The sequence below is a fragment of the Cucurbita pepo genome, chromosome 12 (genome assembly GCF_057944985.1).
Source record: "Cucurbita pepo subsp. pepo isolate OVF chromosome 12, ASM5794498v1, whole genome shotgun sequence".
NCBI classification, from domain to species: Eukaryota; Viridiplantae; Streptophyta; class Magnoliopsida; order Cucurbitales; family Cucurbitaceae; genus Cucurbita; species Cucurbita pepo.
The window spans coordinates 7,471,870-7,497,357 of record NC_141809.1 but is presented as its reverse complement, the minus strand read 5'-3'; the positions used below and the strand labels follow the sequence as shown (position 1 = coordinate 7,497,357).

At 33.2% G+C, this 25,488-nt stretch overlaps 2 pseudogenes; both read right to left on the bottom strand.

The window, feature by feature from the left end:
* Positions 1 to 2,834: 2,834 nt before the first annotated feature.
* Positions 2,835 to 3,191, bottom strand: LOC147789908 (polygalacturonase pseudogene; annotated as a pseudogene).
* A 12,643-nt stretch (positions 3,192 to 15,834) lies between these two features.
* LOC147789906 (exopolygalacturonase-like) overlaps positions 15,835 to 25,488 on the bottom strand; it is a 37,043-nt pseudogene continuing 27,389 nt past the window's right edge.

The following is a 25,488-nucleotide window of genomic DNA, read 5'->3' as shown; positions in this document are numbered from 1 at the left end:
TCACTGGTCCGAGAGGGACTTAGTTTATGATTGGATCATAAACAAATTGTTTATTAGAGAATCAGTGGTATTTAAGTTGAAAAATGTAATTACAGGGGTAAAACGGACTTTTGACCCTGCTGTAGTTATGAACAACTCGTGAAGGATCGACTTGCTTGTAATGATTATATCAATGGACATAACTTGTCCTACAGTGCATAAGAGTGCAACTCTAGGTTTATAGTGGAGTGACCTACCGTTAATGAATGGAAATTGATTAATTAAAAAGTTTAATTAATTAATTTTGTATCATTGGAGCTTGTAATCGGTAGGTCCATAGGGTTTCCTTGCTAGCTCATAGTAACGCTAAAGGTTCAATTTATTTGAAAGAAAATTTGAAGGGTTCAAATTGGTATTTAATATATTAGATATATTAAATATAAATGAGAAAATAAATTTAATTTGAAATGTCAAACTAATATTGAATATATTAGATATATTAAATAAATTGAGAAAATATATTTAATTTGAAGGTTTCAAATTAATATTTAATATATTAAATATATAAAAAAAGAAAAATATATTTATTGTATGAGATACAATTAAATATTAAATCAATTAATGTATGATACATTAAATAAAAATATATTTAAAATTTGAATGAGATTTAAATTAATTAAATATATATTAGGATATCTTATAATATTTAAATATAGTTTGTATAAGGTATTATATCCTAGTAATATTAAATATGTAAATATATTATTGACAAAAATTCTTGAAGAGTCTCTATAAATAGACTCTCGGGTTGAGCCAAACACACCAATCTCTCTCTCTTTCTCTCAAAAATGAAATTACATCTCGAGAAATTTCTCGAAACCGAGTACATCTTAGGAGGCATGAAACGGATTACATCTCCAGAAAAAAAAAAAAAAAAAAAAAAAAGCAAGAACCTCTTAAACCGATTTATGTAATGTTCCATGAACAAGATATGAACCAAATTTTTTAGTATGAATTTGACACCCAATGGCTCTAGCATTTGACATCTTTTGCAATATGACCACATTATTTACTCCTCATGAAGTGTTTCTAAGCAGGGAGATTATTCAAAACAAGTAACTAATGTGACCATATCATTGAAGAGGCAAGAAATTGTGGGGGCCATTAGATGCCAAATTTGGATTCCCAAGGTCCAAATTTTAGGTATGAGATTACATCTTAGGAGGCATGTGAGTAAGGAAAAAGCATGCTACAAAAAATGGTGTTGGTTTGTGTGGATAGTTTTCACTCTTATAAGCAATTCAAGATAAGTTGGTAATGTAGGTATGTCATGGTAGATGCAGGGGAACGTCAAGGGTATCAGTTGCTAGTTGCTGAATCCAAATTTGAAATCGTGGTCCAAATCTTAGCAGGGAAACATTTGCCATTTCCAAATTGGTTAGTTCCTTTTTTTTTTCTTTTTCTTAAGATTTTATTCTAAACAATAAAATCAAAAGATTTAATTATGTAGTAAGGGTTGTTTGAGTTGAATAAATTTATGATCCAATTAATTGCGTTAGGTCTAAAAATATCTCAACTCGACCCAGCTAAACTCACGAACAACAAATATCTTAAGACTTGAAAACACGAAACATAGCATCATCGATCAAGACCAAATTCTGTTTTTATTTTCTCTCTTTTGTGATTTCTATTATTTTTTGGCCTTATTTACCATGGATTTGGGCAAATTTTGATGAGTTCTGGTACATTAAACTCCTAGAACATTTAGCTACTTTTGATATTTAATTTTTCTAGGACTATCGACATTTTTCCTATAACTAAACTTGGTCGGGATAAATAGGTAGATAATTCGATATTAAATGTAAATTCCTAAAATACATATTAATACTTGTCACTTAATTTTCTAATCTGAAAGCTAAATTTTAACAAGTCATATCCAAAAGTTGCAACCAAAATTACACTATTGATGAAAAAGATAGATTTAAGGACACGACTTGTTGGATTACTCACCTCAAATTTTAATTCTTCTTTAACAATAAAGATGGATCTGTGCAATATGGGAAGTAGTTAGGAGATTAAATCTAACTCATCCATTCTGTCTAAAAGATTTCTAATGGAAATTGATTTGTTTAGGGTAACTAATTGAAAGAGTTAGATATTTTTGTTGGTTAAAGATTCTTTTCTTGAGTAATCGATTAGTTTTTTTTTTAATAATGGTTGTTACAATTACATTGTCTTATTTCGAATTCAAAACTAGAACGAAAAAAACAAGACTTGGAACAATTTTATTATATAAGGTGGTGGTAATAAAAACATTAGGTTGTTCACGACACAAAGTCTCCTTCAAACAGTCGACCATCTTATTTATTTCGAAAAGTACAACAAAAGAAACTCAAAAGAATGAGAGTCAAATGGATAGAGGCGGTCTTCTTTTTTAATTAAGGTTGTCTATTATATTTGAAGTTCTATGGCAATGAACAATCCATTGGACAACATAAGGAGAGGAGCATATCTTGGGGTTCGGTCTTCCTGAAATGATAGGTTTCACATTCGTGCATTGGGAAGAAATAGGACCTTTTATTCCATTGTAAGTGAGGTCAATGTTGCTTACTTTTACATCGTCACATGGTAAGTGACGGCTGCAAATAAGTTTGATTGCCAGCAGAGTTGCAGAACTTCCTCTAATGTTCTTGAAGCTCACTGTACTAATCTTAATTTTTGAAGGAATCTAAAAATTAAAATGAGACAACAAATGGTTTATTTGTTAAGTTATAATGAAAAAATGAATGAAAGGTTCGAGAATGCGATCCATACCTGCCGATTGCACTGATTCCACGGACAATACTCTTGGTCTATTAGAATAGGTTGCTAACATTGACCATTATAATGTCCAAAAAGTGCATATTGGTGGCGGTGCTGCTAGCAGCAGAAGCTGGCCACGTTTTGATCCTAACACCATTAGTGGTGTTAATTAACGTGCAGTTCTTTACGATGACACCTTCAACAAGTTCTTCGTTAGTGTATCTTCCAAGACTTCCGATGCTTATTCCATGTCCTGGTCTGCACGTCACGTTGGTGACTTCAATTAGTTTGCTTCCATCTCCAAGAGAAATGCAATCATCTCCAGTTGCAATTTTGGACTTTGTGATTGTGATCTTATTTGATGGACCGATGTGTATTCCATCAGAGTTTGGACTGTTTTCTGGTGTCATTATATTGATATTATTGATATTATATTTGATGGACTTTAAATTTGACGTGGGTATAGAGACTAAAAAGAAAAATGATTCTAGTTTTTTAGAACAATATTTTGTATACCAAAGGTACAAATACTTTTCGAAGTGGCTCTTGTAGCTTAGTTGGTTAGAGCGGTCATTTCGTATCCGAGCTTTAGGTTCTAGGTAGGCGAGCAAATACAGTATACAAATTATATGTTGCTCAATGGCCATTAGAGACAAAAAGTGAAGAAAATGAAAAATAAAAAGAAATATTTGACGTGGGTATAGAGACTAAAAAGAAAAATGATTCTAGTTTTTTAGGGGAACAATATTTTGTATACCAAAGGTACAAATACAGAAACTTGGAAGTAAAAGAATTTTCTTTCTAAGGGGAGCACTCAATCTATGTGTATCTACCTTTTCGGTTGAATTCTTGTCGAAAATTAAAATTCTTATTATAAAGCAAGTTTGAATAATTAATTTCAACTCGTGCCAATATCTAACTCATGGAAAAAAATAAGACCAATGGGCTGCATAGGAAGCGGCACTCCCATTTCACTTTTACATCCATGCATGACCTAAAGATAAAAGGGAAGACCTCGACAAGATTAAAACCACGGAATGAAAATAATTTTAAGTTTGCATTACAAGGAAATCAATTGAATTCGAGGACGAATCCTCTTGAAGAATGGGAGAATGAACGAATAAGGTGTCTTAATTATGCCACAAAAACTTCTTGGTGGATAATAAGATTGTAGGGTAGGTGTTTAAATTTAGAGATGTTTTATAGTATTTTTTTCACTTTATAATATTATATTAAAATTCTAAGTTAAAATTAATTAATGGACGTTATGGTATTGATGGACAAGACATTTACAACATTTCAATAGACTATATATTACTTTAAAGGTTTATTTTCAAGGTTATAAATAGTCATTTATGTTATTAGTATGGTACAAAGATTTTGGATATTAGAATAAAAGTTGAATAGTATGCTTCTTTACCCATGAACTTGTTCTTTTGCATTTCTTGTGTTTAGATTTACGTGCTAGAGTTATGCAAGTAGGCTTGACTGAGTTATTCTGTGAAGCGATTCGAATCATGAGTTTATAAATGAGTTTTTTTGTTTTTTTTTCCTTTTTACTCTTTATCTTAATCATTGAGGTAATCGGTTCAAAAACTTTCTCTTGGATTGATTGCTTATCGTTTTGTGGTTTCTTGGATAATTTAGATCTAAACATCTTGTTCTTCAACAGTAATATTAGATCGAATTTCAAGAGTTTCATAACATATCTATTTCGTAATACAATTTTATTTGATTTGGGTTTACATTAAAAAGACAAATTAGTATTTTGCTTATTTTTCTCATTCATATAAATATGTCTTTTGGTTTGTATTTTATGATACACTAGCTTGGGTGTTTATTCGTTTGGTGATTTAAGAATTGGTATGTTTTTTGTTTCAAGTAGCTCTTGTAGCTCAGTTGGTTAGAGCACCCGTTTAGAGCATTATTGCCCTTTAGTACGTATTCTCCATGATTGTGAGCTAGTACATTGAATAGAATAGAGAATATTTCTTTCCGTCAACAAAAGAGGATCGTTCCCCAAATGTCCATTTACAACATGAACGTTATATGTCGTAGGTACCTGTTTATATGTTGAATTCTTGTAACAACTTGAACCCCAACAAAAGCTACAATTAACTTTATTATAATATAAGATTAAAGCCATTTTTCGATCTTGCTTCCACTATTGGTACAACAATTGGTATCATAGTTTTGTGGTTGTAGCATTTCGGCACACAACAAGTGGTATCAGAGCTTTGAAGGTTGTATTAACTTTATTATAATATAAGATTAAAACCATTTTCGATCTTGCCTCCACTATTGGTACAACAATTGGTATCATAGTTTTGTGGAGCATTTCGGCACACAACAACTGGTATCAAAGCGTGGTTGTCGTATTTCGGGAATTCTAAAAGTTTTGACCCCCATCAACCATGAAACGTGCTCACAATCGTGTTATGTAGTATGCCATGTAATGTGGGTCATGTGAGACGCCATGTAATGTAAGAAACATATATGCGATGTTAGCACTACTTATGTAATGTCATGTTAGATATGTTAAGGGACCTCATGATGTATGTCACGTGCATCGAGATTCTTCCCCTTTATGTTACGAAAGAATGAAATACGATATTTATGTTTGTCATGATATCATGCGGGCCCTTTTCTATTCTGTGGTGTTCGGCTACGTGTAACACGTTGTGCTCGACCAAGTCAGGTCCAGGGGGTATGTTTACGAGGTCGCCTGGTGGGTCCATGTACACGTACATGGGTCGTGTGTGAAGGAGTACCACACACCCAACCCTACCCAGAATAGGAAAGCTGTGTGAAGGAGTACCACACACCCAACCCTACCCAGAATAGGAAAGCTCCCAAGGCTATGAAAAGTTTATGAAAAGTCAAGGTCCCGCTCATATGATGCATGTGTTTGCATTCCTAACCCCAATAGTGGGTGACTTACTGAGTATTTCATAAAATACTCAAGCCTCAACCCACGTGTTACCTACATTTTTAGGTAAAGACCCTACATTTTTTTTTTTCGGGTAAAGGCATGGCAACAATGTACGGTTGACCAAGCTTGAAGCTGAGAACACATGTAAATTGGAGATGGGATATTTTTAGGAGTTTACCCTTGGACTGTTTTACGTTACAGTATTGCTTTATTTAGATTTATTTTTAAATTCATTTCGCTTTATTTAGATTCATTTTTAAATTCAGTTATTTGAAGGTGGAGATGGGATATTTTTAGGAGGTAAGAGCTTTATTTAGATTCATTTTTAAATTCAGTTATTTGAACGTGGAGATGAGATATTTTTAGGAGGTAAGCCAATGTACGGAAGCTGAGAACCTTGGAGATGGGATATTTTTAGGAGTTTACAGCTGAGAACCTTGGAGATGGGATATTTTTAGGAGTTTACCATTCGATTGTTTTAAGTTACATTGATTTATTTTTAAATTCAGTTATTTGAAATTCTAATTCATTCTTAAATTCAGTTATCTGATAGTTTATTTTTGGAGATAAGGTTGTTTTGGAGCGGATTCATTTTTAAATTCATTTATTTGAAAGTTTATTTTTGGAGCGAATTCATTTTTAAATTCATTTATTTGAAAGTTTATTTTTAGAGTTAGGGTTGTTTCAAATTCAGTTATTTGAAAGTCTAGATTCATTCTTAAATTCAGTTATCTGAAAGTTTATTTTTGGAGATAAGGTTGTTTGGGAGCGGATTCATTTTTAAATTCAGTTATTTGAAAGTTTATTTTTAGAGACAAGGATGTTTTGGTTCGATTACGAAATAGAAGGTTATTTATGATGAGCTTACGCTTAATAAGTTATGCAGCTTAATAAGTTATGTATGCATAAGTGACGTCACTAATTAGGTTAAAGAAAATTAGGGTCGTTACCGTTGTTCTCAAAAAAGTTGACTCTTAAGGTTAAATTGGTAATCATCTCCACCGATTAAGCAAATTATGAACTTGTTGTAAATTGTCATAAATTTTTTTATTTAATTTAGTTATTAACTCGTTTTGGTTAAATAAAAATATTAATTTGGTTATTTAATCTTTAACCATTTTAATTAATATCTTATTTATTTTGGTTATTAATCCTCAATCCTCATTTAGTATATATATAACATTCATATTCTACCTCAATTATCCCTATATAAAGGGTTTGTCTAGGAGATTGAGGATATCGGAATTTGATTGAGTTTGTGTGTCACATTGTATTTTGAGTGACATTTTGGATAAACTTTTTTGTAAGAGACTTTGTAGCGTGAGAGTGAAGTATTCACTTGTAAACACTTTGATTATTAGTATACTTGTAAACACTTTGATTATTAGTGATTGGTGGCTATACGTGGATGTAGGGGAATTTCTTGTCTCTGAACCACATAAATCTTTGTCTTTTTGTTAAAATTTCATTAGTTGGTGTTGTGAGTACATTTGATCTTGCTTCCACTATTGGTACAACAATTGATATCATAGTTTTGTGGTTGTAGCATTTCGGCGCATAACAAATGGTATTAGAGCTTTGAAGATTGTATCATTTTTGTACAAGTGGTATCAAAGCCTGGTTGTGGTATTTGGGGTATTCTAAAAGTTTTGACCCCATCAACTACAAAACATGCTCACAATCGTGCTTATTTTCTTGAAAATCAATTTTCAAGAATTGTATTTTTCTACTTTCATCCAGATTACTTGTTACAAATGGCAGAGTCATCTGATATTAAATCAGGATGTGGATCGAGAATTTTGAGTTTTAATCTTGAAGTAGAAAAATTTGATGGAATCAATAATTTTGGTGTTTGGCGCAAAGTTACTGATTTGTTGGCCATGCAAGACCTTGATGCTTCTCTCGTAGCGAAGATGCCTGAAAACATAATGAAAACATGACAGACGCATAAGTATGTATGACTCAAATTTGATCTTGGTTATAACATATGTGAAGATGGAAAGCTCAAAGATTGGAATTGAGAGAAGTTCAATTGATCCAATTTTGGTTTCTAGAAGATGTAGATGGAAGATTTTCTGTACCAGAAAGATCTCCATGAATCTCTATTGGGGTGAAACCAAATATCATAACCACAGAGCAGCGAAAGCTCAAGGATCGGCAGGCCTTAGGGTTGATTTGGTTGACACTGTCAAAAAATGTGGCGTTTCACATTATCAAGGAGAAGATAATGTAAGTTCTATTGAAGGCGCTATTAAATAGGTACGAAAAACCGTTGAGTATGAACAAGGTGTATTTGATTCGAAGATTTTTCAATCTACAAATGTCTGAAGGTAGATCTGTTGTGGATCATATAAATGAATTCAATATGATTTTAAGTCAACTGAGTTCGGTGGAAATTAATTTTGAAGATTAAATTAAAGAACTGATTTTGATGTCCTCTTTACAGTTGTGGGATACTGTTGTTGTCGCAAACAACCGTTCCCAAATATCTAATAAGTTGAAGTTTAATTAAATTTGAGATTTAGTTCTCAGCGAAAGTATTTGAAAACGGAAAATTGGAGATTCGTAAGGCAATGCTCTTAGTGTTGATCAAAGGGGAAAAAGTAAATGAAAGAGCCCAAACAAACAAGGACGATGAAAATCAAAGAACCGAAAAAAATCTCCAAACATGCTAAACGTAACGTGTTGCAATAATTCTTATTGTGGACAGCTCGATTGAATCTTGGATTTTGGATTTAGGCGCATTATTCCATTCTACTCTAAGTAAGAAATTGTTTCAAAATTTCAAATCCGAATTTTTTTTTAAGGTGTATCTTGCCGACAAGAAAAACCTTGATGATTGAAATCAATGGAGATGTCTGCAAACAAACTCGAGTAAGAAATCAGGACATTAAAGAAGTTTAGATATATTTCTGGTCTCAAGAAGAATATAATCTCTATGGATTAGTTGGATAGCACATGTTATGCACCAGAATTTGGAAAAAGTTCGTGAAAGATTGTGAAGGGTTCCATGGTCAGCACATGACACAAAATTTGATATATATGTAGAGTGCATAAACATGGTTGTCGTAAAGTGGAATCATGAGGGATGATTAGATGGTGAGAACCTACAACTCTGAACCATGAAAGACTCAAGGAGTCAGGAATTATGAGAGTGGAGACTTGAGTCCCTACCAAGACCGCCTAACCACCCTTGAGACCTAGAAGGCCACCTAAGTACCTCAGGATGTAGAAGAAAGATTTCTAAACCGATAGTAGCTGGTATGGCGTTCAACTAGTTTCCACTCACCTTTCCACTCTTGTACGATACCATCAAGCGAGGTGTTACATTGGTTAGGATTGTGATACTCAGTGGTAGATTGACTATTCTGCATGGTGGGTCCATCCTATGGTAGAACATTGAACACGCAAGTAGTTAGAGGTTAACCTGCACATAAGATTCTTCCTATGTGAGGATTTCCTATGGGAGGATGTTGATCATGCAGGTTGTTGGGTTTTATGTCCTAAAACTCATAGTTTGTAAATAAAAACATATTATATTTTCAATAAAGTTATCATTGATGTTTATTCAGTAAAGATTGTTATTGAATAAATTGTATTTTACTATCGTTAATCTAAATCGAATAAACTAAGAATACTCTAGCTATAGTATGATTACTTGAACTATATGTAGAAACATAAGAGTGGATCAAGTTCAAGTATATAGTCAAAATAATCTATAGTACAAGGATAAGGCTGAGTACCTTATCTTGGGGACACTGTGGATGCGGCCCACTTTTGTATATGACATAACAATGTGATTACTAAATTGTACATGCGGAGACATGTGAGTGGTGGCGTCCTACGCAATGAGTATTGAATAAGATTGGACCATGAAGAAAATCACTCTCACTTTATAATGTCGTTTACTGTTGAGACTGATTTTCTTTTCATTCAATGACCTAGGTAACTCTATCTTAATCCTGAGCTAACCATGAACTTCTGTTTATTCGAAATTATCCTTAGAATTGCATGGGTGAGAGTGACTCGAGTTCGCCGACTCAATAGGTCTCCCATTTCAGGGGTAACACTAGGTGAATGGCTGGGGCGTGGGGTGCAAGATGGAATTCGCTCCTACCTACTTTTAGGGATAGAAGAGAGGTAGTTCCCTTAGGTACTGACTCTAGGTATTAAACAAGGGGCCCACCCTCGCATTGGCCTGAGAGGGATTCGGTTTACTAGTTTGACCACAAACCAATTGTTCATAAGAGGATCAGTGGGACATAAGAAACAAGAAGTAACTTCAGGGGTAAAACGGTTAATTGACCCAACTCTAGTTACGAACAACTTGTGAAGGATCGACTTACTAATCATAGTTATATCAAATGGACAAAAATATATCTATAGTGAGGGGAGTGCAACTACTAGGCTATAGTGGAGTGTCTTAGTAGTTAACGAGTGTTGGTTAACAAGGTTAATGAATTTAACCGGTTAATCTTGGATTGTTGGAGCTCATGATCTATAGGTCCATTAGGTCTCTCTACTAGCTCATATCGAACTAAACCATAGAACTGTGTGACGAGTGGGTTCGAAGTGTTCGAATTCAAATTAGGGAATATGCGCTACATATATACGATGTATTTAACCCTTTTTTTGTTTTATTTATGAATTAAATAAAAAAGAGAATCTGAGATATTTAAATAAGATTTAAATATTTTAATCAAATATGTGTCGAAATTGATTGGGATTGGGATTTGAATTAATATTAAATATTAATTAAATGGTTTAATTAATCATTTAATATTACTTAATTTGAAATTAATTATTCAAATTAATTGTTGAATTAAAATGAAGAAAGTAAGAAGGTTGGCTTCACTCCATGGAAGAATCCATGTTTGAGTTAGTGGAATTTTGGGATGTCAAAATTTGGTTTAACCAAACTTGCATGCTTGCCAAATAAACCCACAGACAAATTTAAATATTATTTTGAGTGTCAAAATTTGGTGAACTCAAATTTGCCACATAATCCCAAACATTTGAGTGGAATATTGAGTGTCAAAATTTGGTGATCTCAAATTTGCATCAACATGCAAACATAACTCTATAAATAGAGTGATCAAGGTACATGAACTTCTCCCTTCCAAAAACCATGAGAAAAACTCTCACAAACTCTCTGTTCATATATACTAAATCCCTCCCAAGTTTAGTCACTCAACGGATTCCACAATCCCGTTCTAAGGTCGGAGAATAGTGGAGAAGACACTAGTGGTGGTTCGAAACCGATTCGTGAGGAAAAAGGAATTTAAACTACAAAAGGTTAGTACTAAAACACCTTGAGTTTTAATACTTATGAACATGCTAGTTATTTACTATAATTGATGTTCTAAGAGTGCCTAAGATTCAAATTGCTTTCTCATGTGTTATATTAACATCATCAATAACTTTTCGAGCTGGCTTGTATCGAAAAGTAGCACGCCCCAACCTTGGATGATCTCATGGCCTGTGCGACGGGTTTGCCAGTTCACTCCTCCATTGACGACAAGCAGGCTGACACTCACCATGTTCCTCACCTGGTACAAAGTTATATGTCGTAGCGCATCATCCTTAGATGTCGGATACCGCTATGAAGGTTAAATCTTCTGCCCAAGTGTCTGTACCAAGACTGTGAAACTCTAGAGCCTATAGAGTAAGCTGGTGGTTCCCTACTCTGACATGGATGCGATAAGAGCCTATAAGTATGTTGCTTATTAAATATATTTATACTCATTCCTATTTACATTTCTTTTTCAGGTCCGTGAAGCTACAGATCGTGGCGATAGGGTTCTCGGGAGCTTAGAAGTCACAGAGGAATTGTCGACTTGAGGTGTTTTTGATATGAACCAAGAGACATCAATCATACAATATACTTCAATGTAGCATGAATTGAAACATCTTTTGATAATTTTGACAACCTAAGGCAAGAACACTTGATTGAGATTCGAATCACTCCACAAGCAAGATCGATCATGTCTAGCTTGAATGACTCTTGTTGATCAAATATCTCAAACACTTATTTGAGATTCGAATCACTCCACAAGCAAGATTGATCATGTCGAGCTTGAATGATTCTACATGCAATCTAAACTACATAGAATTGCAAAGAAACTTAGCCATTGGCTAAAGAAAAGCACAAATGCTTCTTTCTATATTTCCCAAGTCTACTTACAAATACAACATACATGGCTTTATATAGCCTCAAAATGAAACTATTAAAGACATTCCAAGAGTTGTAACATTCATACTTAATGGCGATAATTAACCATTATGTAATTGTAACCTAAAGTAAATTAAAAGTCTTAAATAACAATCAAACTTCATTCCTCTTCAATGTGGCATGAATTGCTTGATAATTTTGACAACATTTTCTTCACATCTTCATTGAAGTATATTGTATGATTGATGTCTCTCGGTTCATATCATTCTCCACTTCTTCAAGAGGATTCGTCCTCGAATCTATTTGTGCAACTTTGCTGCAAAAAAAAAAAAAAAAAAAAAAGATATGGAAATATAGACGACCTCGCAACACTCTCTCACGTGTATACACTCAAGAAATTTTAGGCCACTCTGTTTGCACTCATTTACACAAATGAAGCTCTCATTCTCACCTCTCAAATTTTTTTAGTAGAGCCCAGATTGGATTTTTTTATTTTGGGTCGATTAAAAACTATAAAGATAAAAACAAATTGAAAATAAACGCAAAGGAAACATATATCCAATCTTGAGCCTGAAGCTCTGATACCAAATGATATGATAAGGAATCAACTACAAGGGGAGTAAGATTCGGATTACCTTGTTGATCGAATATCTCAAGTCAAGAACACTTTTTTTGAGATTTGAATCACTCCACAAGCAAGATTGATCATGTCTAGCTTCAATGATTCTTGTTGATCAAATATCTCAAGACAAGAACACTTGATTGAGATTCGAATCACTCCACAAGCAAGATTGATCATGTCGAGCTTGAATGATTCTACATGCAACCTAAACTACATAGAGTTGCATAGAATGATATGAACCAAGAGACATCAATCATACAATAACTCTAAATTACTCTAAATTGCAACCCACCCAAAATTTACAACAATCAAACTTCATTCTTCTTCAATGTAGCATGAATTGAAAAATCTTTTGATAATTTTGACAACCTTCTCTTCATATCTTCATTGAAGTATATTGTATGATTGATGTCTCTTGGTTCATATCAGTTTTTCTAGACTACGTACATATAGTTGTCACTTAATACATGTCATATTTGTTGGAATTTATGCCCTAAAGCCTCGTAATTAATTATTTAGTTTTTAACAATAATTTTTATTAGTTTATTTGTAATTTAATTGTTATCCATGGTATGAAAATCCAAGGTTATTAATGTAATCTTGAACCGTATTTGGTTGACATACAAGAGGATCGTGTTCAAGTAATAACCTAAAAAGTCTATAGTATATGGATAAAGTTGGATGCCTTATCTTGGTAACACTATTGATACGACCCACTTTGTAATGGTTACAAATGATTTGATTCAAATCGTTCATATGGAGACATGTAAGTGGGGCTACCCTATACAATGAGTTTGTATAAGACTGGACAAATAAATGTTTAATTTCTCTTTATAAATCCGTTAATTGAGAAGATTAATATTTCACACAATGATCATATGCGAGTCGATCTTAATCCTGAGTGAGTTATGAACTCCTGCCAGTGAGGGCTTGTTCTTTAATTTACATGGGTGAGAATGGCTCTTTAGGCCGATTCAATGTGCCTACAATTTTAGGGACTTGACCAATCAGGGAGTTTGAAACATAATATCATGAGATGAAATTCACTCTTTTCCAGATGAGGAAACTAGATGAGTTGTTCTCTTAAGTACTGATTTCGGGACTTGAACAATGGGGCCCCACCCTCTCTCTGGCCCAAGAGGGACTTGGTTTATGATTGGATCATAAACAAATTGTTTATTAGAGAATTAGTGGTACTTAAGTTGAAAAATGTAATTACAGGGGTAAAACGGACTTTTGACCCAGCTACAATTATGAACAACTCGTGAAGGATCGACTTGCTTGTAATGATTTTATCAATGGAAATAACTTGTCCTACAGTACATAAGAGTGCAACTCTAGGTCTATAGTGGAGTGACCTATAGTTAATGAATGGAAATTGATTAATTAAAGAGTTTAATTAATTAATTTTGTATCACTGGAGCTTATAATCGGTAGGTCCATAAGGTTTTCTTGCTAGCTCATAACAACGTTAAAGGTTCAATTTATTTGAAAGAATATTTGAAGTGTTCAAATTGATATTTAAAATAATTAGATATATTAAATATAAAGGGGAAAATAAATTTAATTTGAAGTGTCAAACTAATATTTATATATTAGATATTAAATAAATTGAGAAAATATATTTAATTTGAAGGTTTCAAATTAATATTTAATATATTAAATATATTTAAAAAGACAAATATATTTATTATATATGATACCATTAAATATTAAATTATTATACATTAAATAAAAATATATTTGAAATTTGAATCAAGTTCAAATTAATTAAATATATATTAGGATATCTTATAATATTTAAATATAGTTTAGATGAGGTATTATATCATAATAATATTAAATATGTAAATATATTATTTGCAAACATTCTCCGAGTCATAACAGACCAATCTCTCCCCCTTTCTTTGGAGAATGAAATTACATCTGGAGAGATTTTTCCAAACGGATTACATCTTAGGAGACATGAACAGGATTACATCTCAAAAAAAAAAAAAAAAAAAAAAAAAAAAACAAAACAAAACAAGAACCCCTTAAACCGATTAGTGTAATGTCCCATGAACAGGATTTGAACCAAATTTTTTAGTATGAATTTGACACCCAATGGCTCCAGCATTTTTCGACATCTTTTGCAATATGACCATATTATTTACTCCTCATGAAGTGTTTCTAAGAAGGAAAATTATTCTTACGGATCAACATGAGTTGTTTTTAGCATATTTTGCTTTACCCACATGTTTGTTAAGACAATTTCAAGAGGTAGCCAAACATAATATTGTTCGTGGTCCAAATCTAGCATGGGTACCATTTGCCATTTCCAAATGGCTTAGTTCCCTTTTCTTTTTTTTTTTTTTAAGATATTATTCTAAACATAAAAATCAAAAGATTTAATTATGTAATAAGGGTTGTTTGAGTTGAATAAATTTATGATCCAATTAACTTACTTAGGCCTCAAAGATATCTCAACTCGACCCAGCTAAACTCACGAACAACAAATATCTTAAGACTTGAAAACACAAAACATAGCATCATGGATTGAGACCAAGTTTTGTTTTTATTTTCTCTCTTTTGTGATTTATGTTGTTTGTTGGCCTTATTTAGCACGGATTTGGGCCAATTTTGATGAGTTCCTGTGCATTAAACTCCTAGAACATTTAGCTACTTTTGATATTTAATTTTTCTAGGACTATCGACATTTTTCCTAAAACTAAACTTGGTCGGGATAAATAGGTAGATAATTCAATATTAAATGTAAATTCCTAAAATACATATTAATACTTGTCACTTAATTTTCTAATCTGAAACCTAAATTTTTTGAAGTCATATCCAAAAGTTGCAACGAAAATTACATGATTGACGAAAAAGATAGATTTAAGGACACGACTTGCTAGATTAGTCACCTCTAATGTCAATTCTTCTTTAACGATAATGATGGATGTGTGCCATATGGGACGGATATAGTTAGGAGATTCGATCTAACTTATCGATTCTGTCTAAAAGATTTTTAATGGTAATTAATTTGTTTAGGGTAAACGGAAAGAGGAGTTAGATATTTTTGTTGGTTAAAGATTCTTTCCTTGAGTTATGGATTAGTTTTTTTTAATAATGGTTGTTACAGTTACATTGTCTTATTTCAAATTCAAATCTAGAACGAAAAATAAGACTGGAACCAGTTTATTATATAAGGTCGAGGTACTAAAAACATTAGGTTGTTCACGACACAAAGTCTCCTTCAAACATTCGACCATCTTATTTATTTCGAAAAGTACAACAAAAGAAACTCAAAAGAATGAGAGTCAAATGGATAGAGGCAGTCTACTTTTTTAATTAAGGCTGTCTATTATTTTGAAGTTGTATGGCAATGAACAATTCATGGGACAACATAAGAGAGGAGCATATCTTGGGGTTCTGTCTTAATGAAATGATAGGTTTCACATTCGTGCATTGGGAGGAAATAGGACCTTTTATTCCATTGTAAGTGAGGTCAATGTTGCTTACTTTTACATCGTCACATAGTAAGTGACGGCTGCAAATAAGTTTGATTGCCAGCGGAGTTGCAGAACTTCCTCTAATGTTCTTGAAGCTCACTATACTCATCTTAATTTTGTAAGGAATCTGAAAATTAAAATGAGACAACAAATGGTTTATTTGTGAACTTATAATGAAAAAATGAATCAAAGGTTTGAGAATGCGATCCATACCTACCGATTGCACTGATTCCACGGACAATACTCTTGGTCTATTAGAATAGGGTTGCTAACATTGACCATTATAATGTCCAAAAAGTGCATATTGGTGGCGGTGCCGCTAGCCGCAGAAGCTGGCCACGTTTTGATCCTAACACCATTAGTGGTGTTATTTAACGTGCAGTTCTTTACGATGACACCTTCAACAGGTTCTTCGTTAGTGTATCTTCCAAGACTTCCGATGTTTATTCCATGTCCTGGTCCGCACGTCACATTGGTGACTTCAATTAGTTTGCTTCAATCTCCAAGAGAAATGCAATCATCTCCAATTGCAATTTTGGACTTTGTGATTGTGATCTTATTTGATCGACCGATGTGTATTCCATCAGTGTTGGGATTGTTTTCTGGTGCCATTATATTGATATTATGGAATGTGAGGTTGTTGCAGCCGATGACATTGATATAGAAGTTCTTGCTATCAAGTGATGTTATTCTCTTAACGGTTGAATTGGTGATGAAGTTGAACCTCAAACTCTAAACATTTTGTATAATCAAATAATATTTTGTGAGAGTCGGTAATGATGCTAAAAATTTGAATAGAACCCAATAAAATTGAAAACTCAAAAAAAATTTACTTTTTCCCTGGATTGTTTAAAGATTATCCTCTAGAAAATGAAGAACATTGACCAAATCGTAAATGTCAGAACATTAGAGAAGACATGTAAGAGGCTCTTTCAAAAACAACAAGATGCATGAGATTGAGAAGGAAAGCTAAAGGAATATTACTTACAACCGGGAGTTGGGCACAATTTATGCATTTGTGGCAATTGTTCCTTTTCCAAGCTGCCTTTCCTTGGCCATCAAAAACTCCTTCACCTGATAATGTCAATCTATCAACACGTGCAAAAGTGATCCAATTATCTCCGGGAAGACTTTTTAGTGCCTGCAATGTTCCTCGAAGTTGAAAGTCAATTGGGCTATTACAAGGTCCTTCAAACTTCCCTTGCTTTACTCTAAATATCCCTCCTGGAATAAAAATTGCACTAGAACGATTGGACGTGCATGCATCCCTCCATGCATTTGCTAAAGCCGACATTTCACAACTAACAAAAACTTATAGCAAACAATTGATCAGCTCAACTAGTGATAATATTGATGTTCATATTATATATTTACCTTCATGATGTCAGTACCAGACACTATGTTACCATATCTTTTCAAAGAAAAAACAACATCGGCACTAGATTGAGCATCGACGGTAGGAGCTAACAATAGTAACATCAAAATTGTAGCGGCCAAGAAACTTGATTTGATCGTACTCATGAAGCCTTTGCTTTCTTTTCTTTTTTTATGTATATCGTTTGAAAACTAGTGAGAGACAATGATATTTCCTTTTAGATTTGGAACTTTTTATGTATTTAATACAAATTGAAAATAGGAATCAAATTGAGTTGTTTTTAGCATATTTTGTCTTTACCCACATGTTTGTTAAGAAAATTTCAAGAGGACGCCAAACATAATATTGTTCGAAACTAAACACGCTTAAAATCGTAGGCATATTATGGTAGGCATACGCTTAAAATGACTTGTATGACTATAATAAAGCAACAAAATCACTTGTCTCAAAGTATGGTATTGTAACACCCAAAAATGAAAGGAATTAGATCTAACAAGAATAAGCCGCCCATGTAAGACCCAAATGATCAAAAGGGGAGGAATTAAAGGATTAAGGAAGGATGATGATCTCAAGCAAGTCATTTTTATACCCTAACAAGTAATGTTAAGGTGTTTAAGACCTATGGAAAAAGGATTGGAAAGTAAAAGTAAGTGAAAAGGGCAAAAAGGTCATTTTACTAATTATTAAGGACCTTCCCGGATTTTTAGTTGCTTATCTAGAAAGAATTTAGAGATGCTCAAGAAAAAATGACCAACATGAGATAAAGGATTTTTAGAAAAATTATGGATTTTTCAGGAAATATAATATTAAAATATTCGGAAGGCGGGAAATGACCCAAATACCCCTGGAAGAATGTATAATTACGAAAATGGCCCTCTGATCAGAAACAGAGCATCTACAGTGACCATCTGAGAAATATCTCACGAAACTCAAATCCCAGCCGTTGGATCTTCCCCAAATTTGGATATGATCTAGAAGATGGACAGATCATCACATCAAACGGCTATTATGCAAAACCAAAGTCGGTGAGGCTCTGACTGGAGTAGATATTTCTGGCGGATTTTCCAGAAAATCTAACTGCCAATTCACGACGATTCTGGAGCTTTCAATGTCGGTTTAAGCTCGCCTATAAAGTCTGGAGTATGGGAAACAATATGGAATAAGACTCGAGCAAGGTCGAGCACCCATTCGAGAGTTATGAGAGTTTAGTTTGTGGGTCTCCTACTCTCGGGTTTCTTCCAAATTTGAGAGCAATTCTCCACCATTCCTCCTTAAACTTATTCCAATAGTTTCCAAACAAGATTACCCACAAGTTATATGAAGGAATTGAGAGCTGAAACGTCGTAGAACAAGATACCCATGATATCGGAAATCCGGCGTTTCGAGTGAGTTGCATACCGATAACGATTTCTGAAAATTAAGGTTCCACACTCAAAGACATTCCTCCAAATCAATTCCTATAGCTTGATGAAAGGATATTTAAGAGGTTCCATGAAGAAATCGGGCCTTGAAAACCCCTAGAATCGGCTACCCGATAAGAAATCCCCTATTTTAGCTCTGGCGAGGAAAATGATTTTGGACGAACTTTGGAGGCTAATATCTTAGGCTATGATCCAAGAAAATGTATGAAATCAATCTCAAGCTCTTCCTTGTAATAGGCTAATATCTTAGGCTATAATCCACGAAAAGGTATGAAATCAATCCCAAGCTCTTCCTTGTAATATCATCGTTAAGTTTCATGAAGAAATCGAGGGGATAAACGAAGAGATGGGGGCTGTGGAAGGCCACTTCCAGACGGCGGCGCAAAGGACGCGCGTCTTCTTCCTTTCCAGAGGAAGAAGACGATGACGTGGCCGGTTCAGTTGAACCGGCCAAGTAAGCCCAAAATTTGGTCTTCCCTCGGTGTTTTTCAATTTTAACCCCCTTCTAGGCTAGTTCTCATAATAAACCTTATGGTTCTAGAAACTAGACACAATAAGGAGTCTATAGAAGAAAAAGTGAAGTAATTCAAATACCGGAAGCTCAAGAACGGAGGTCCTGAACATCAACGATGAGGTACGTAGCCACCTTGGACTTTTCTTAAGAAATACTTGTAGGAATCGCTTGGATTTTCATATGAACCATAAACCAAGTATTACACAAGGATCTATGAAAAAAAAAACTTAAAGAACCGTAAGTTAAGGAACATTAAAGTAACCCACTAAATGAGCCCGGATGCCTATGAAACTTTAATGATGAGCATATTATAGCATGTTTAGGTTATATGTGAAATTTAGTGGTCAATGGATAAGTATAAATAGGTAAACCAAGAAACGGGGCAAAATGACCATAATGCCCTTAAGGATCTCTACCTACGGTTCATGAGCTAGATGACCTCCAAATACTATGAAACTCTACAGTAGATCTTATTGTATGATGATTGATGAGGTGGTGAAGTTTGAAAGTCACTGGAACTCGTTAAGTACCAAAACCAAGACTTAGGGGTAAAATGACCATAATGCCCATAAGGAAGACTACCTACGGGTTAAGTCCTAAATGACCTCCCAACATTATGAAATGTTGTATGAATCTTTATCTCATGATGTTGTATAAGGTAATGAAGTTTGGGAATCATTGGGAAACGTTAGATAGCGAAACCAAGATATTGGAAAAAATGTACATCACGATCCACATTACTTTACCTCCTAGGATGACTAACGAGGTACCCATGAAATAAGAGATTCCCCCATAGGTATCCTTGGTTGCTAATAAGATTCTAAGTGTACAAGGTTCCGTTGGACTATTCCTAAGAAGAACCTTTAGGTTCCAACCTTGACCCAAGACGTTATGCATAAACCTAGGATCCCCAAGAGTACAAGGAAACACCTAGGTTAATGTAGATGGTATGCTTAACAAGTTGCTAGGATCCATGCTCGGAGTAACCATTATCTCCCATCACGAAGTGTACCACGAGATTCCTATTCCTCTTTAGGTGAGATGCCCTGCTATATGTACTACGAGTAGGTTGTCATGATGGACTTATTATTTTCCTCACCTAAATGAGATGCTCTGCAACACGATATGCTAGCAGGATGCCACGTTTGTGATAATGTCACCTATGCACTCATGGGGAGAAAACTAAGGGTTACTTTGAAAGTGTTTTCAGGACTAAAACACGATATATGACATGACAACCTCTAACGATTAGTTCCTGAAAACGAAACAAGAAGTCATATCCTAGCTCAAGGTCTAAATATGCTCCAAATCACCAACCATGTCCTATAAGGTTTATTTTATATGACATGAGAATAAGCTCAAGATTTCAAGTTGGTTGGAGCAAGTTTGGAATATAAGCCAAGATGGAACTTAAAGAAACGCCTAAAGAAAACATGTCAAGATTCAAGACCCTTCTAGAATCCTCTAAGGAGCCCATTATGAACTTATGACCTTCTAAAATAATTCATGCTAGTTATTACGATGGGTTCATATGATCACGAATGTATATAACGACTTCGCCTAAAGAAAATAAGAATCTTAGAAACTTATAAGATTAAGAACCAAGAACAAGTTATACAACCACCAAGACAAGAAGAATGTTAGGTACCACTCAAACATAAGGGACCAAAGTCCACAATACTCAAAATTCAAGAATGCTTGGTATTACTCTAAGCATGTCTAATTGTGGCCCATAACTCCCACCATGCGGTGCTTTCTAAGGAGGCTTTTTTCCTCCTCTAGGTGGGATGCCCTGCACCATGTTTGCTTTGCAGGATGTCACGTTTGGCCTCATTCCCCTCACCTAGATGAGATGCCCTACGCCATGTTATGATTTGCAGGATGCCATGTTCATGTATGCACCGATCACGAGACCTATATGGTCTATGTTATATTATGCGACCTTTATGGTCTATGCCATGTTCATGCATGCATCGATCACGTGACCTTTATGGTCTATGCCATGTTCATGCATGTATCGATCACGTGACCTTTATGGTATATCATGGGGAGAACCTATGGCCACAATGGAGCAAGAAGAGAGTAAGTTACCCTAGCCATGAATTAAGAATCTCCTAAGACCTCCCATGGTACGTCATGTGTATGACTTAGACTACGTTGCTTGGAACGTAAGAAGCCTTGAGCGTAGGTATTAAGACTGTGTCGCTTGGAATGTATGAAGCCTCAAACACAGGTTGACAAGTTTATGTCTAGTACCGTAAATCATAAGGGGAGTGTCTTGGAGAACGAATTAAGAAACATAACAAGAACTTACAACAAGAACAAGAATAAGAACAAGAAAAACAAAAAGTGTGGTACCCTAGCATATCAAGGACACGATTAAGAGCCTACAAGTAGGCTGCTTACTGAGTCTTGTACTCATTCTTTATTCTCCATTTTTTCAGGAAATAAGAAGCTGGTCAAGGTCGGGAGCGGACTCTGGAGCTGGTGCCATAGACAAACCTCACCCATCGTCCTTCTACCCTTTTGTGTCGTCCCTTAACTTGTGTTTTAACTGTTATGTTGTGTTTTAAAATACTTTGTATAAACTTTATTTTTGTTTGATATGTTTTAAGTTTTGGTTGTTTTATTTTGTTGAAAAATTTACCCGTCTTTTTAGAGTCATCGAGTCAGCCCGATCTTTACAGGTATGTCCCTAAAATGGTAGGTATATTGAATCGGCTAAAAGAGTCATTCTCACCCATGTAAATTAAAGGACAAGCTCTCACAGGCAGAAGTTCATAACTCACTCAGGATTAAGATCAAGTCGCATATGATCATTATGTGAAATATTAATCTTCTCAATTAACGGATTTATAAAGAAATTTTAAATATTTTTTGGTTCTGTCTTATACAAACTCATTGTATATGATACCCCCACTTACATATCTCCACATGAACGATTTGGATAAAATCATTTGTAACGTGTACAAAGTGAGCCGTATCAATAGTGATACCAGGATAAAGCACCCAACTTTATCCATATACTATAGACTCTTTAGGTTATTACTTGAACACGATTCTCTTGTATGCACCCAACTTTATCCATATACTATAGACTCTTTAGGTTATTACTTGAACACGATTCTCTGGTATGTCAACCACATATTGTTCGAGATTACATTAATAACCTTGATTTTCATACCATGGATAACAATTAAATTACAAATAAAATAATAAAAATTATAGTTAAAAAGTAAATAATTAATTACGAGGCTTTAGGGCATAAATCTCAACAATCTCCCACTTGCTCTATACCCAACACCTTCTCTCACTTGCCCTAGAGAAGATGAGACATGTCTAGTAATCCTAGACATTCTAGATGACTCTCAAACACTTTAGCCTAGAGAGTCATTTTATATAAAACAAAATAATTATCATTAAAAGTCATTTTGGTCACAACCACGATGCTTTCTCTCTCAATATCATTTTTTATAGATTGATCTTTTAAATTTCCTTCATATTAGTCTTTGTATCACTATCATCACAATGAAAGTGACAAACTAAATCACATGTGAAACACCTTTCAAATGTTTAAGAAATTATTATAGTCATACCAGTCATTTTGTTGCTTTAAAAGTAAAAAATGTTCCGTATACCATACTTCACAATCTAAGGTAAAATTGATCTTAACCTAAATTTTCTAAATTTATGTAACTAGTGTATCACTTAAAGATCAAATCTTTAACTCCATACACAAAATAAAAAAATTCTCATTATCCATGGATACTTTGAGAAAACTTTAATTTAACTACATATTTAAGGTTAATTCTCATCTATGCATTAATTATCTCCCACTCAGGAAAGATAATTAATTATACTCTCAACATTTGAGGTTACTTACAATACTCTTCCTCTTTATATTTCAATGATCATTATCATTCTTTGAAGTCTTGCATCAAATATTTGACAATTTTGTCAACATAATATATATGAGACAATATTGACATTTATCTTTAAATCTCTATTTTTAGGAGATACAAAATTATTCCAAATCTATTTATGTTAGAGTGAAAGATCACATCAATTCATAAGGAGTAATATGTCTCCAGCCTAAAAAAAGTTGAAAAAATCCACTCATCAATTAGTAATTTTCTTGTTTTCATAAGCTCATTAAAATTTATTTAAAGTTATAGGTTATCAAACCTTCTATTATAGATTAAATTCATTTCAAAAATCAATTTTTACTCCTTGAGCAAATATTTTGCTTTTGAATTTTAATAATAAATCCATATAATAATAAATATTTATGTGCAGATGTATCCTCTTAGATTTCTTTTGACAAAAAGAATTCTAAATATTTATTTAACATATCTCATCTATATAAAAATGAATTAGAGAATAATAATAGACTCTAGAATTACAGGAGAGAAAGTCTACTTCTAGCTACTTTCTCCCATTAAGTTCAACTCTTTGTCATGAATCCTGTTTTGAAGATCTATATCTTCTTATCTATACATAATTTTTCTTTTGTAGGTCAATTCATATCGTATGAGTTTAACCTCATCAAGAATATCTACAAATCTCTGGATTTTATGACTTTAAAATATTTATCCTTCGTCATCATCCCTCATAACTATTTTGAGGGTAATAAGTCCTTAAATTGGTCATCTAACATGACAATTTGAATTTTAGTAGGATTGAATCATCTCATAATTTCCCCACTACAATGAGACTTATTGAATTAATGACTAGGATCCACTTGACTCTCAAGCGAAATTAAATTATTAACAACTTTGGTTAACTATTAAGGGCTCCACTTGGAACTATTTAATTAACACTATCTCACCTTATTATAAGTGTATGTCCTTCTATGAACTTCTTTAGAAAATTACATTTGTCCTACCAATATGTTTTTCTATTTAGAATTAAATAAAGGACTATTTTGTTTCTCTTTAGGAGTAGCCTACAGTTAGACATAATTTTGAACATATTTGTCTTAGCATATATGTTTGATTACAATTATTGAAGTGTTGTAAACTAAGTTTACTACATTTCCGTAATTCCAAAAATTGTCTCATAGACAATTTTGAAGGCAATCATGTTCACTGTGCAATCTCGATTGCAAATCCTAACAAGAGTTCAATAATAGTGTATAATTTTTTTTTAATACGTGACTATATCTAATATAGTATTGTTTTCTCCTCTTACATCACAATTTTACAAAATTGTATTATGTTGAGAGTTGGAAATAAATTCCACCTTCTATCAACTAATTTTAGTACACGATATTCTCGGACTATTGACAGATGTCCTTCTCGTACTATCAACTAAACCTTAAACCCTAAACCCTAATATTAAATGATTACATATATTCCATAACTAATTAAAACTAGAAAAAGAAAATATAAACTAACTAAATCTAGAGAATAAAATAAAATATACTACTCTTCAAATTTAAAATATCTAATATATATTCCCTAACTAATATATTCTTCAAATATTAAATGATTACCTATATTCCATAACTAATTCAAACTAGAAAGAAGTTGCACTAAATTCTAACATCTACATCATTAAGTATTTTTCAAGAATTACATATCAAGTGTAATGAAAAACAAATCTTGGTAGTAGATCTTATATCAGCTATAAGGGGTGTCATCTAGTCTCCACAAAAAATCTAGTAAATCAAATTTACTTTCATTTAGTTTTTTTTTCCATAGAGTAATTTGGAAAATTTCTTTCACTATAAGCTAGGAACTATTTCCTATCAATAGCTTCAGTCATAAAATTTTTCTTGATTTTTATAATACTTAATTTCGAGATTATTTAAATAAAATTTAACTTCTATGGACTTAATCATCTCATATGTTTTTTGTCTTTTTCTTATCTTTTAGTCATGACATCCAACATATTAACTAGAAGATATGAACAAAGCTTTCTCATCACCTTTGATTCATCAATCATGTGCTCTTCGAATAATTCGATTCACAATAGGTCTTGAGAACATTTCAAAATAAAGACAAAAAAAAAAAAAAAAAAAAAAAATACACTTCCGTCATAGTGCTAATATTATTTTTTCAAGTATTAAAATTTTCTCAACACAGTAGTGAAAATTAACAATGGAGAGATCTTGAACATTATATTTGAAATATATAAAATATTATTTAATTACAAAGTTCAAATATAAAATATTATTTAATT